At 45.3% G+C, this 12,992-nt stretch overlaps 2 pseudogenes; one reads left to right on the top strand and one right to left on the bottom strand.

The window, feature by feature from the left end:
* Nucleotides 1–691: 691 nt before the first annotated feature.
* Nucleotides 692–2,235, bottom strand: LOC100350014 (forkhead box protein I3-like; annotated as a pseudogene).
* A 3,557-nt stretch (nt 2,236–5,792) lies between these two features.
* Nucleotides 5,793–12,992, top strand: part of LOC100346724 (putative methyltransferase C9orf114) — a 55,593-nt pseudogene continuing 48,393 nt past the window's right edge.

Raw genomic sequence — 12,992 nt, 5'->3', positions numbered from 1 at the left:
GGACACAAGCTGGGAGGGTGAGGATGGCAGGCTGAGACGGGAAGCAGGCAGTGGCCACCCCAGCCCCAGCAGTTCTTACAGCGGGGCTGCCTATGGCTCAGGATGTTGATTTCAACCAGAATCCTTGGTCCAAGGAGAGCTATGCTCCATTCCTGCCCCTTCAACACTTGTGCCTGCCTGAGGAAGCTGGCTTGTTTTCCTGGAACTAGAACACACAGGCTCCAAGCTGCTGCCTCTGAAGCCAGACTGCCTGCATCCCATCTTGCCTCCATCCAGCTTCCTGTGTGACCCCAGGCCAGTTTAACATCTCAGGGTTTCACTTCCCTGGGGTGGAAAATGAGGGGGCACCATCACCCCGGACTCCCAAGGCTGCTGTTTAGTGGGTTGACACCTGTCAAGTGTCTACAGCGCTGCTTGGCAGACAGGGTGGCTTCCGGCTGCACTGCTATTAGTATTGACCTTGTACCAGACGCCAGGAATGAGCAGAGGTGACCTGTGAACTGGTCCTACGACAGTAGGAGCAAAACTGAATTGAGACAAAGGACACAAAGCTGGCGGTTTCCTATTAAAATCCCAGACAGCTGGCTTTCCTAAAGAAATCAGAGCGTGCCAGCCCCAAAACCCCGACTGCCTCAGCTGCAGGCTGCTGATGGATTCCGCGGCCCCCCTGCCCCACAGCTTTATGGGCTAACGTTTTTAAGTCCCCTGCACACATACGCAATCCTGGCATGCAGTGAGTGATGAACGAGACATGGTCCCTTGCCCTCACAGGGCTCACAGAACACAGGGAGGTATCCAGAGAGACCTGTAGAAGCAGCTCGCAGGGCTACGGGAAGTTATGGACCATACCCCATGTCACTCCCAGCACAGCCAACCGGCCACACAGCCACCCCAGGAGCTTGCCAGGGCTGCAGGACTCACTTGGGCTCTAGCCCAGAGCTGCTGGCTTGGCCCTGCGTTCTCTCCACTCTCAGGTGCGCCTAGCAGTCTCAGAGGCACTGCCCTACACCTCGGAGCCCTCGCGCGGGTCGATGAGGCTGTTGACCATGCTGAAGTTGTAGAAGGGACTGCTGAACGGGCTGCTCTGGCCTCCTCCGCTGCCGCCAGGGAAGGGGCTGTAGTAGGAGGGCCGCTGGCCGCTGCTGCTGCTGCCGCCCTGCTCAGCTGCAAAGCATCGGGCGAGGCCTCGGAGATGGAGGTGGGGGGGAAGGGGCCGCCGGGGGCCAGCTGGGCGCCCTGCAGGCCCAGGTGGCGGCCGCCCAGCACGGCGCGTGGCGTGCTCCCGCTGCTGCCGACGCTCAGGGTGCTGAGGCTGCTGAAGAAAGTGTTGAGGCATGGCGTGGAGGTGAGCATGCCCCCCCCCCGGGAGGCAAGGCAGTACTCTTGGTGCCCTCGGGAGGCTCCGGGGACTGGGAGGGCCTCAACATGAGGGGCTGTCCTCTCGGGCTTCCCGCCCACGCCAGCCCCGGATCCGGAGGAGAGCCCCTCTTCTGATTCTGCTGTCCCTGCAGCCACGGTAGAGGCCTTGCTGGCTTCGGGCGGAAGTTGCCGTTGTCTAACATTTTCTCACAGTTGGGTCCAGGGTCCAGTAATTTCCTTTCCCTGGGTCGTCCTCGTCGCGGGGCACCTTCTGGAAGCAGTCGTTGAGCGACAGGTTGTGGCGGATGGAGTTCTGCCAGCCGGCCTTGCTGCGCTGGTAGAAGGGGAAGCTGTCGGCTACGAACTGGTAGACGTGGCTGAGCGTGAGCTTGCGCTCGGGCGCGCTCTGGATGGCCATGGCGATCAGCGCCAGTACGAGTAGGGAGGTCCACCATCTTCATCAAGTCCTCGCGGCTGGCTCCGGTCAGCCAGCCCAGATCTGCCGGGGCGGCGGGCCCAGCGGGAGAGGCGGGCGCGGCTGGCGCCGGCTGCGCGAAAGGCCGCAGCGCGCAGCCGAAGGGGGCGGTGGCGGCCGCGGGCTGCAGGAAGGGCCCGGCCGCGGCGCCGGGGGCGGGGGCGGTGGTGGAGGCGGCGGGGCGCCCAGTACGCGGCGGCCGTGGCGGAGGGCGATCCGCCCACGCCCGGGCCGTTGAGCCACAGGTAGGGGTTGGCGGCGGCGGCCGGCGGCGCGGTGTAGTCGGCCAGCCCGTAGGGCGTCCTGGCGGCCGGGGGCGCGCCCGGGGCGGTGGTGGCGGCGGCCGAGGGCAGGCTGTGCTGCGAGTATACGCCGAAGTTGTCCCCGCAGTAGAGGGCCATGTCGGCGGGCGGGTGCGGCGCGCCGGCAGCCAGGGGCGAGCGAGAGCATCCCTTTGGGGGCCAACCCTGCGGCCCCTCCTCAACCCTGGCTTGGCGCACGGCCCCGCAGACCGGGCTCGGGCAGGTCGATTTTTAAATGTTATTTATTGCAGCATTAGTCAGAATACTTATACCTTAGATTTATACAAAGCATAAGGATACACAAATATGTTTTACATTATCTTGATCAGTAATGATATTTGGTCTAACAGGTAAGAAATTTTTAGGTGAAAATGTGTTACTTTTTCTCACTTTTAGAAATCTAGAGCATTTGTATATTCATTGTTTACTATGCAATGAATGGTGTAAATTGTCATATTAGCTTTCTCTTCACATTATAAGGTAAGAAAGTAAAAATTATTGCAAGTACAATGTGAAATTTTGTAACAGGGAGTAAGTAGTGCACTGTTTAAAAAATCATCAGATCTTGTAATGCCTATAAGAGGTTTTCAGGATATTCACATAAAATGTATATTATGGAAAAACTATGCATGGATTCAAAATATTTTTAAAATTTTGTTTAAAGTATACACATTTTATATATATATACAGAATCAGTAACATAGTGAGGCTTTCCACCTTACCCTCACTCCTACTCACGCTCTCACCCGTCTTTCTTCTCCCTCCTCTCTCATTCTTATTTTTCACAAAGATCTATCTTCAGTTAAGTTTATACTCGTAAGATTAACCCTACACTAAGTTCAACAAATAATGTGAAGAAAAAAATTGTTCCTTTACAGTCAAGACGAGCTGTTCAAAATTATCACATTTCATAGTGTCAGTTTCACTCAAATAGATTAGCTTTTAGGTACTCTATTAAGGAGAACATATGGTATTTGTTTGGGCCTGGCTTGTTTCATTAAATATAATGGTTTCCAATTGAATCCATTTTGTTGCAAAAGACAGGATTTCATATTTTACCATTGTATAGTATTCCATAGTGTGTGTGTGTGTGTGTGTGTGTGTATACACACCATAATTTCTTTATCCAGCCTTCACTGATGGACAGCTGGGTTGATTCCAATTTTTAGCTATTGTGAGTTGAGCTGCAATAAACTTGTGGATAGAGATCACTCTTTCATGTGCTGATTTCTTTTCTATTGGGTAAATTCCCAGGAGTGGGATGGCTGGATCATATATGTGAGGTATCTCCATACTTTCTTCCCTAGTAACTGCACCAGCTTACATTCTCACCAACAGTGGATTAGGGTACCTTTCCCCCACATCCTTGCCAGCATTTGTTATTTGTTGATTTCCGTATAAGAATCATTCTAGCTGGGGTGAGTTGATATCTCGTTGTGTTTTTGATGTGCATTTCCTTGATGGCTAGTGATCCTGAGCATTTTCATGTGTCTGTTACCATTTGAATTTCCTTTTTTGAAAAAGTCGTGTTCAAATCCTTTGCCCATTTTTTTATTGTTTGTTGTTGAATTTTTTGAACTCTTTATAGGTTCTGGATATTAATCCTTTATCAGTTGCAGAGTTTGCAAATAATTCCTCCCATTCTGTCGGTGCCTCTTCACCTTGTTTGTTTTGCAGTGTAGAAGCTTCTCAGTTTGATGTAATCCCATTTGTCAATTTTGGATTTTATTTCCTGTGCTTCTGGGGTCTTTTCCAAGAAGTCTATGCCAATATCATCGATGTTTTCTAATATTTGATGGTATCAAAGATTCAGGTCTTTGATCAATTTTGAGTGGATTTTTGTGTAAGGTGTAAGATAGATGTCTTGTTTCATAATTCTGCATGTTTAGACCCAGTTTTTCCAGCGCCATTTGTTGAAGAGACTGTCCTTACTCCAGTAGCTGATTGATTTTTAGCTCCTTTGTTAAAGATAAGTTGGTTGTAGATGTGTAGGTTAATTTTTGGAGTTTATATTCTGTTCCATTGGCTTATATGTGTATTTTTGTGCCAATACCAGGCTGTTTTTTTTTTTTTTACAGGCAGAGTTAGACAGTGAGAGAGACAGAGAGAAAGGTCTCCCTTCCATTGGTTCACTCCACAAATGGCCCCCATGGCTGGCGTGCTACACTGATCAGGAGCCAGGTACTTCCTCCTGGTCTCCCATGCGGGTACAGGAGCCCAAGCACTTGGGCCATTCTCCACTGCCTTCTTGGGCCACAGCAGAGAGCTGGACTGGAAGAGGAGCAACCACAACAGAACCAGCACCCCAACCGGGACTTGAACCCGGAGTACCGGCGCCGCAGGCGTAGGGTTAGCCTAGTGAGAGTGGGCATCCTTGTCTTGTTCCAGATCTTAGTGGGAATACCTCCAACTTTTTCCCATTCAATAGGATGCTGGCAGTGGGTTTGTAATAAATTGCCTTGAGCTGAACCTATCTAAAGCCAGGTACCAGAAGCTCCCCATGTGGAGTACAGGGGCCCAAGGACTTGGGCCATCTTCTGATTTCCCAGGCACATTAGCAGGGAGATGGATCCAAAGTGGAGCAGCTGGGACTCACACTGGTGCCCATGTGGGATGTCAGCACTGCAGGACATAGCTTTGCCCACTATACCACAGCACTATCTCCTGAATCCTTCATTTCAATCATTTAAGTTTGATTTCTGTTCAAAATCTCAATCTCAATCTCATGGGAAACTTTTTTCCATGCCATACATGCAAATTTTTAACTCGTGAATTTACTTCTCTTTGCTTCTGAGTAATCCTATGAGTGTTCTTTTGAATTCCTTTTCAGGCATTTTGTCAATTTTTTTTTTTTTGACAGGCAGAGTGGATAGTGAGAGAGTGCGACAGAGAGAAAGGTCTTCCTTTTGCCTTTGATTCACCCTCCAATAGCCACCACAGCTGGTGTGCTGCGGCCAGCGCACCACGCTGATCTGAAGGCAGGAACCAGATGCTTCTCCTGGTCTCCCATGGGGTGCAGGGCCCAAGCACTTGGGCCATCCTCCACTGCCTTCCCGGGCCACAGCAGAGAGCTGGCCTGGAAGAGGGGCAACCAGGAAAGAATCCAGCACCCTGACTGGAGCGGGACTAGAACCCGGTGTGCCGGCGCCGCTAGGTGGAGGATTAGCCTATTGAGCTGCGGTGCTGGCCTGTCAAACTCTTCATCTTCACATTCTAATAATTAAGGTTTTTTTTTTTCCACTTTTGGGGTATTATGTTGTCTTCCTTAATCTTATTTCTTCAATTTCCACATATTTAGGCATTTGTGGAAATACTTGTTGGTTTTATTCTATGATAGATTTTTATTTGAACTGTGTTTCTGCGATTTTGTGCAGAATATTTTTCACTGAATATCCAGAGGCATGCTGGGTCTGGCCAGGGAGGTCTGGTCAGCATTCTAGTTTGGGGTGAGTATCCAGTGTGCCTCCTAAGATGTGCATGGTAGATCTCCTCTATTTTCAGAGGGGGAAGGGTATGGTCACCTCTGTTGACATCATCACTCCCTTACCTCCTCTCTTCTAAGGTGATCAAAGCCTAAGTTTAGCCCACAGTAGGTAAAGCACTCACCTGGCCTGCAGCAGGAACTGCACAAAGGATCTGTGCAATCTTCAGTGAGCATGGATCCCTCTGCCATGTCCTACCCCAGGTATTCAGGGAGCTCTGAGCCTGTGTCACTGGACACAGTGATTGCTCAGAGATTCAGCTACACCCTGAACCCTAACATGCAGTCAGAATTCCTACAGTCACAGCATGCAAGGCTCCCACAGTCATGGGGTGCTGACTCTGCCCTGCAGACCTGTCCCATCCTTGGAGAGAGTAGCCGTGTACCCAGAGTCAACTGCCTGTGTTGCTCCACCTAGGCAGTTCTAACTCCAGAGCCTGTGATATGTTTAGAAGATGGGGGTGCCTCACAGTCTTCTCTGGGTGCTCAGCCCCTGTCAACTTCCCAGCCAGGCTCAAACTACTGGGGCAAATTGAATTTTCCTTCTTGTAAAATCCTGTGATCACCAATGTGCCCGAGAGCTGCTACAGTTTTCCAAATGGCATCTTCTCACTCCAGCGCTTGGAGCCTTTGTAGGAGAATGGGGATAAAGAAATGTGCTTTTCTTTCACTGGATCAGGTGTGTACCCTGCTCACTTTAGGGTTTGACGTGAAGACAGCGTAATCTGCCAGGCTCTCTGTCTTGCAATAGGGCTAGTGAAATGGGCTGCCACAGTTTGTTCTCACCTCACTCTCCAAAGCTGGTGTATGCTCCAGCTCTTGGCTGTGGGGTCATGTGGGGGCTGTGGTGTCCTCACTCATTTCTACATGTCTGCACTTCGCATGCTGTTCCGTGGTATCCTTCCTTCTGTAGAACTTCTACTGCAAATTTCTCTCAAACTCTCCCCTGGGAATGCACTTCCTCTGCCTTTTTTCTATTTTCCCCTCCTCAAAAGCAATATTTTCCCTTTTCAGCTATCTTGGAATGATGATTGCTTCCAATGCAGGACACCCTTTAGACTTCCTAGTAAGGCTGGTCTTGTGGTACATTCTATTTTTGCCTATCTAGAAAATACTGTATTTCTCCCTCACTTTTAAAGGATAGCTTGGTTGGATACAATATTTTTGCTTGGAAGTTTTCTTTTTTTTTTTCCTGTTAAGACCTTGAATATGATCTCACTCTTCTGGCCTCTAGGGCATCTGCTGAGAAGTCTGATGTTAATCTAATTGGTCTTCCTTCTATGTAACTTGATGCTTTTCTCTTAGTCTTTATGATTTGTATTCTCTCATTGTCTTTAACTTTTTTAACTTTTATTTAATAAATATAAATTTACAAAGTACAACTCGTGGATTATAGTGGCTTTTTACCCCCATAACCACCCTCCCACCCACAACCATCTCATCTTCCACTCCCTCTCCCGTCCCATTCTTCATCAAGATTCATTTTCAATTATCTTTATATACAGAAGATCAATTTAGTATATACTAAGTTAAGATTTCAGCAGTTTGCACCTACACAGAAACACAAAGTACAAAGTACTGTTTGAGTACTAATTATACCGTTAATTCACATAGTACAACACATTAAGGATGACAATATGCCTTGGAGGAGATCTTTTTTGGTTGAGTTTGCTTGGGGTTCTTTGAGTTTCTTATATCTAGATGCCCACATATCTTTAAAGATTGGAAAGTTTTCAGCTACTTCATTTAGTAGGTTCTCAATGCCTTTTTCCTTTTCTTGTAATTCACTATTACCTCTAATGTGAATATTTCTTCATTTAATGCTGCCTCATATTTCATGTAGGTTTTCTTCATTTTAAATTCTTTTCTCTTTATTTTGGTTTGAGTTATTTAAAATTCTTGTCCTTAAGCTCCAAATTCGTTCCTCTATTTGGTCTTTTCTACTATTAAAGCTCTTAATCATATTTTTATACTTCACTGAGTGAAGATTTCATCTCCAAAATTTCTATTTGGTTCTTCTAAACGGGTTCTATCTCGTTAGTAATATTTTCATTCATGTCAATTATGAATTTCCTTATTTCTTTTTTTTTAATATTTTGATTTGACAGAGTTATAGACAGTGAGAGGGAGAGATGGAGAGAAAGGTCTTCCTTCTGTTGGTTCACTCCCCAGATGGCCACAACAGCCAGCGCTGTGCCAATCTGAAGCCAGGAGCCAGGTGCTTCTTCCTGGTCTCCTGGCCCCATGCAGATGCAGGGGCCCAAGCACCTGGGCCATCCTCCATTGCCCTCCCAGGCCACAGCAGAAAGCTGGACTGGAAGAGGAGCAACCAGAACTAGAACCTGGCACCCATATGGGATGCTGGCACTGCAGATGGAGGATTAACCAAGTGAGCTATGGCACCAGCCCCTTTCCTCATTTCTTTAGTGTATCTGTATTCTCTTACATTTCATTGTTTGCTTACAATCATTATCTTAAATTCTATAGCTGTAATTTCATAGATTTCCTTCAGCTAAAGATCTAGTTCTACAAGAGTACTGTGTTCTTTTGGAGGCATCATACTACTTTGTTTGTTCACATCTCCCGTGTCCCTACATTGATGTCTATCTAGTGTTTTTGTCCCTTCTTCTCTATGGAGTAAATTTTGTTGTAAGAGTTTATGGTTTAGCTAATATATAAGGCATCCCTTGGCTTGATGATTGGGCTTTGGTTCTAGGTGAGCCTAGGAGTGTATTCTCAGTGATTTCTTTTGTCTTGATCAGGGACTGCTGTGTCTATAAGTGACACAGTAGACTGCTGAAGTTCAGAGATATGAATAAGAGTTTCCTTTGGTGCGTGTGTCTTTAGTCCACAGAGAGTTCATTGACAATTTCCCTGGTGACTGTGACAGTCCAGGTCTTGTTCCTGGTGCTGATGCAGATGGGGTGACTTCCCCCTTGTCCTACTGGCAAGCCTGAGTGATGCTGGGACTTGTGACATCAATTTCCCAAAACTCCCACTGTTGCAGGATTCAGGGGATTTGTCCTCTGCCCTACACAATGCCCTGACTCTGTGATGCAGCCAGTAGAACAGACACACTGTGTGACTTTCTGATGCCAAGTATAGTGTTCTGGGGGAGTGGGGGAGGGGAAGGGAGCAAGTTGGCTTCCCTGTTCCAAGCCCAGCAATTGCTCAGACCCCAGTCAGCTCTTCAGGCTGAAGTAAAAGTCAGTGGATGACTGTGGAATTCCCTCTCAGCTAAAACTGCAAGCTGCAAGGTGTGCAGTGATAGCTTCCTACCTTGGCATGGTAAGATGCTGGCTCGTAGCCTGAATCTGGCTGTGCCACATGGCTGGCTGCATCAATGTCTTTGTCTTATCTTGTTTCACAGAGTCTTGTGTTTATTTATCTATTTATTTTTCACTTCTTTGCTGAAAAGTTCCATTAGACCACTTGTAATGCAGTCCTTCCTTTGTTCTTTTCATGCCTTAGAGCAGCTTAAGTAATTGTGGTTATATCCTATTCAGCCATCTTGGAACTTCTTTTAAAGTTATTATAGGGAAAAAAAGAAATGCGCAACTATACTGTATTTTCCAATTACTTACAGAATTAACTTTCTTGACTCGTGTGTGTGTATGTGTGTGTGTGTGTGTGTGGTTTTGTGCATTTAAAATCATTGTCTGGTGTCTCTTACTTTCAGCATGAAGATTTTGTTTTAGTGCTTACTATAAGGTGGATCTGCTAGCAATGTATTTTCTCAGTTCATATTTATCTAGGAAGATGTTTTGCCTCATTTAAAAAATTGAAGCATAAAACTTTCACCTTTGAAGTATACAATAAGGTTATACACATATATATTTGTGGAAATACAATATATAATTTCAGAACATTTTCCTTAGCCTCCTGAAGAAAGCCCCCCTGCCAAATAGCACTTATTACTGCAGCTTGGAGACTACTTTCTATCTGTGTGTTTGCCTATTTTGGATATTTCACATAAGAAGATTCACACAATATGTGGATTTTTGTTTCTTTGTTCACTTAGCATCTTTTCAAGGTTCTTTCATGTTGCATCATGCATCAGTGCTTCTATCTGCATTATGGCTAATAATATTCTATTTATGGATATGCCACAATTTATTTATCCATTCATCAGTAGATTGCTTTTTTATATTTTGATTAATACTATTAACAATATATATGCAGAGATTGTTATGTATATGTGTTTTCAGTTCTTTTGGGTATGAACCTAGGAGTACAATTTCTGGTCCTTATGGTAACTTGATGTTCAAATTTTGATAATCTGCCCAGGTGGTTTCTATAAAAGGTACATTTTTACATTCCCACCAACAATATGTTGTTTCTAAGTTTACTTGAAATTTTTTCCAAAACTTTTTATTGTCTCTTTTCGATTATAGGCATCTGGGTACGTATGTAGTGGTATTTATATCATCGTAGATTTGATTATGTCTTATTGCCCTCTGGTTTCCATGGTTTCTGATGAGAAGTCAGCTGTTAACCTTATTCAGGCTGCCTTATACATGAATCACATTTTCCTTTATTGATTTCAAGATTTTGTTTAGAAATTCTGTTTAGAGATCTTGACTATGATATGCCAATAATAGCTTCTCACATTTATTTTACATGAAATTCACTGGGCTTCTCAGAGGTCTGTATTCATGTTTCTCATGAAATTTAGAAATAGTTTAGCTACTATTTATTCAAATGTATTTTCTGTTCCTTTTCTTTCTTTCTTTCATTTTTTTTTTGACAGGCAGAGTTAGTGAGAGAGAGAGAGAGACAGAGAGAAAGGTCTTCCTTCCATTGGGTCACTCCCCAAATGGCTGCCACGCCAGTGTGCTGTGTCAATCCAAAGCCAGGAGCCAGGTGCTTCCTCCTGGTCTCCCATGCGGGTGCAGGGCCAAAGCACCTGAGCCATCCTCCACTGCCTTCCTGGGCACAGCAGAGAGCTGGACTGAGGAGGAGCAACTGGGACAGAATCTGGTGCCTCAACCAGGACTAGAACCTGGTGACATTGTGATGATGTTAATTCTTCCAATCCAAAAATGCGGAAGATTTTCCTATTTTTCAGTGTCTTCTTCTGTTTCTTTCCTTAATATTTTGTAATTTTCATTGTAGAGATTTTTCACATCCTTGGTTCAATTTATCCCAAGGTATTTAAATTTTTTGTAGCTATTGTGAATGGTACTGATCTTACAAGCTCAATTCAATGCGATGGTATTGTTTGTGTATGCAAATGCAATTGATTTTGTGTTAATTTTATATCCTGCAACTTTACCAAACTCTCTTAACAGTTACAATAATCTCTTAGTAGGTTTTTTAGTTTCTTTACATATAGGATCATGTCATCTGCAAACAGGGATAATTTGACTTCCTCTTTTCCCATTTGTATACCTTCTATTTCTTTTTCTTGCCTGATGGCTCTGGCTAAGACTCCCATTTGAATAGTAGTGGTGAGAGTGAGCATCTTTGTCTGGTTATGGATCTTGGGTGGAAATACTTCAAACTTTCCCCATTCAATATGATGCTGGCTGTGGGTTTGTCATAAATTACCTTGATTGTGTTGAGGGATGTTTCTTCTATACCCAATTTGCTTAATGTTTTTATCATGAAAAGATATTGTGGTTTATTGAATGTTTTCTCTGCATCTATTGAGATAATCATATCATTTTAATTCTTCAGTTTGTTAGTGTAAAACATCACATTTATTGATTTGCATATGTTGAACCATCCCTGCATACCAGGGATGGGTCCCACTTTGTCCAGGTGAATGATATTTTTGATGTGTTGTTGGATTTTATTTGCTAGTACTTTATTGAGCATTTTTTTGCATCTATGTTCATCAGGGACATTATTGTATTGATCTCTTTCTTTCTTGTATCTTTTTCTGGTTTTGTAATTAATGTGATGCTGGCTTCATAGAAGGAGTTTGGGACAATTCTCTCCTTTTCAATTGTTTTGAATAGTTTGAGAATTATTGAGATTAGTTCTTTAAAAGTTTGGTAGAATTCAGCCATCCAGTTCTGGGCTTTCTTTCTCCCCAAATTGAACTAATTTTGCACATATGTTAAGAATGGTACAATTGATAGATAGTGGCCTTCAAGATTATTCTATTTGACAGACTAGGAGTAATATTGAAAGAGCTCTTATGGGAAGAGACTATTTGTGGCAGCTTAATCACATGATATCTGCGTGCAGATGGTAATACCAGACCCTGCCAGGTCCTGCTAACAGACCCTTGGGTATAATAAAGTGGAACAGACTCGAACCATTCTGCATTATCAGCCAAGCCACCACAGAGGGGACTAAGGTCTCTAAGGTCTCCCTGATGTCTTTGGACCATTTACAGAGTCCCTGTTGTCCTGCTGTGGCTAAGGATACAAGCCCCCCTACCCTCAGGGCTCTTACTTTCCCAGGGACAAAAGTACAGATATCCTGGGGTAGCTCATCCCGGCCTTCTCCTACTGCTCCCACTCTGCAGCACGCCTGTTTCTATGAATGCACATACCCCTGAGATTAGCCTAGTGAGCCGCACCACTGGCAGCAATGTGCCTTCTTCCAGGCTTTTGGCATAACTGACAATCTGCACAAGAGTGACCAGCACTCAGTCCTATGGTGTGCCCTATTTCTGTTTATGTGTTGCCCTTCCTGTTTGCCTGATCCTGAGAGCAGAGAAATTCTACCCAGGCAGGCTCTGCGGGAAGCAGGAAGAGGGGTGCTTCTTTGTAACAGTTCTTTGTGGAACTGCTACAAAGACGTATCCTACACATCTCCCTTGGTTTCCTCCTCACAATCTGTGAGCTAGATTGTCCTCATTTTGCATAGGAGGAAACCAAGGCTCAGAGAGGTCAGCCAAGTTTCCTGAGGTCACACAGCCATAAACAGGACGCCAGAATGCAAGGAGTCCCCACCTGTGCCCTTCCGACTCTGCCAGTCAGTGGCTGTGAGCCTAGGTAGGAGCAGACCGGCAGCTCCTCTCAGTGTCAGATGCAGAGAAGTCATCAATTGCATCACTGGTCTAGCACCTCCTTCATTGATAGGTCTCAAAGCCCCAGTTGCTTATATTAATCAGCACAATTCCAAAAGTGTGACAACTCCACAATGTAATTAACAGTTCATCTTTTTTTTAATCAGCAAAGTGAATGATCTTTCTTTTCTTTTTTTTTCTTTTCATTATTTATTTGACAGCTAGAGTTATAGACAGACAGAGACAGAGAAAACAGTCTTCCTTCTGTTGGTTCACCCCCCAAATGGCCGCTATGGTCAGAGCTGTGCCAATCCGAAGTCAGGAGCCAGGTGCTTCCTTTTGGTCTCCCATGCGGGTGCAGAGGCCCATGTACTTGGGCCATCCTCCACTGCCCTCCCGGGCCACAGCAGA

This window comes from Oryctolagus cuniculus, chromosome 7 (assembly GCF_964237555.1).
Source record: "Oryctolagus cuniculus chromosome 7, mOryCun1.1, whole genome shotgun sequence".
NCBI lineage: Eukaryota > Metazoa > Chordata > Mammalia > Lagomorpha > Leporidae > Oryctolagus > Oryctolagus cuniculus.
The sequence above is the reverse complement of the archived record's forward strand: the minus strand, read 5'-3'. Positions and strand labels throughout refer to the sequence as shown.